Source organism: Galeopterus variegatus, unplaced genomic scaffold, assembly GCF_000696425.1.
Source record: "Galeopterus variegatus unplaced genomic scaffold, G_variegatus-3.0.2 Scaffold215, whole genome shotgun sequence".
Classification (NCBI taxonomy): domain Eukaryota; kingdom Metazoa; phylum Chordata; class Mammalia; order Dermoptera; family Cynocephalidae; genus Galeopterus; species Galeopterus variegatus.
This window is the reverse complement of record NW_007726326.1, coordinates 779981-781626: the sequence shown is the minus strand read 5'-3', so window position 1 is coordinate 781626 and position 1646 is coordinate 779981.

Genomic DNA, 1646 nt, shown 5'->3' with positions numbered 1-1646 from the left:
GAATTCCAATGTGTTAACAAGGAAGAGAAAGACAGAGAAAAAGAAAGAGCTAGAGATGAAGAGAGACAGGTTGGAAGAGACTAAATTCTCGTTAGAGCAAACGGGGACTGAGTAAATGTTTTCCTACTTTGGCAACCTCAAAAATAAACTCAAGTAAATGCTTTCTTTGTGATATTACCAGCTGCAGTTAGTATAATGTGTATGCTAATTCTAGCTCATGGGATAAACTTTTTATCTTCTTGAGAATTAATTTAAGCTGTGAGCTTAGTCAACTACAATGGCTGGTTCTCCTGCTGTGAAAATGTTATGCTTTTATCAAAGTGGATTAAATTGTGGTTGGTTAGGAGTCAGCCAGCAAACTGTTACAACCAACATTAAAACTGACTGAAATATAGCTCAAATTCTGACTTATAAGGTAAGAAAAATAAACAGTAAAGAAAAGATACTACTGCATGAGTAGCTGTCACATAGCAAAAAAAATTTTAAGAAGTTAGTATCAATTAAATTATGTGCCATAAATTGCCATGACAGGGGCGCCTAGGTGCAGTTTTAATAAAACAAATGCAAATGGAGAGTGGGCTATCATTGCTGGGTTAAATATTCCCAAACCAGACTCTCCATCACCAAGGACGGAGCAGCCTCAAGGCCTGGAAAGAACATGGGCTTTGGCACAGACAGACCCAAACTCAAACTCCAGCTCTGCCATTGTGTAGCTTTGAGAAAAGCCTTGTTTCTTCATCTGTAAGATGAAGATAATAGCATGTAATTCATACAGTTTGGGGAAAATTAAATGAGATAAAGCATGTAAATCACAACACAATATCTGGCATAATTATTAGGTTCTCAATAAAATTTTTTTTTTTTTTTTGTCCTTTGCCCTTCCATCCAAACTCCTGCTAGACAGCTCAGGTGATTGGTACACGCCATCATTTTCAAGCAAGTCCAAAACTCTCTTCCTCCCCATTCTCTCTCCTAATTGCTGCCATCATTGTTCACTGAGCTCTCCAAGCCAGAAACGAGCATGACCCTGGATTCCATTCTCCCACTCGACTCCACATACACTCGCAAAATTCCTACTCTACCTTCAAGACTCAGTTCAGGTGTCACCTCTCCTGAAAAGAGTGTNACAATTGATTCTTAAAGCAAAAGGGAAGTTAGCCTTTATCTGGAACAAATGCGTCATTTTCTAAATGAGAAAAATGAGGCTTGGAGAGCTTAAAATGTTTTCTGAAGGCCACAAAGCCTAATGGGGAGAGAAACATGAAAGCAGATTCCCTAATGTTTGTTGAACAATTTACATCAAGAAAAGGATTTCATTACAAAATTTGCATTTTCTACTGAAGGCATTCACGAATAAGTCAGCACTGCCCTCTACTGGATGATTTGTGTATGTTTCTCAATAGCTGTGTTCAAAATGATTTAAACAGAATTTTTGATATTTCTTCTCAATTTCAGTGAAAGATATGTAAAACCCAGGACAATTGAGCTGTCTGGATATGCTCTCATGCCCATTAATCTGGTGAGATAAAATGTTCCTCCTCCAAAAGAAGCCTAGATTTTCTAGTTTTGAGAATTACAGGTTTAAAAAACGAATTCCAATGTGTTAACAAGGAAGAGAAAGACAGAGAAAAAGAAAGAGCTAGAGA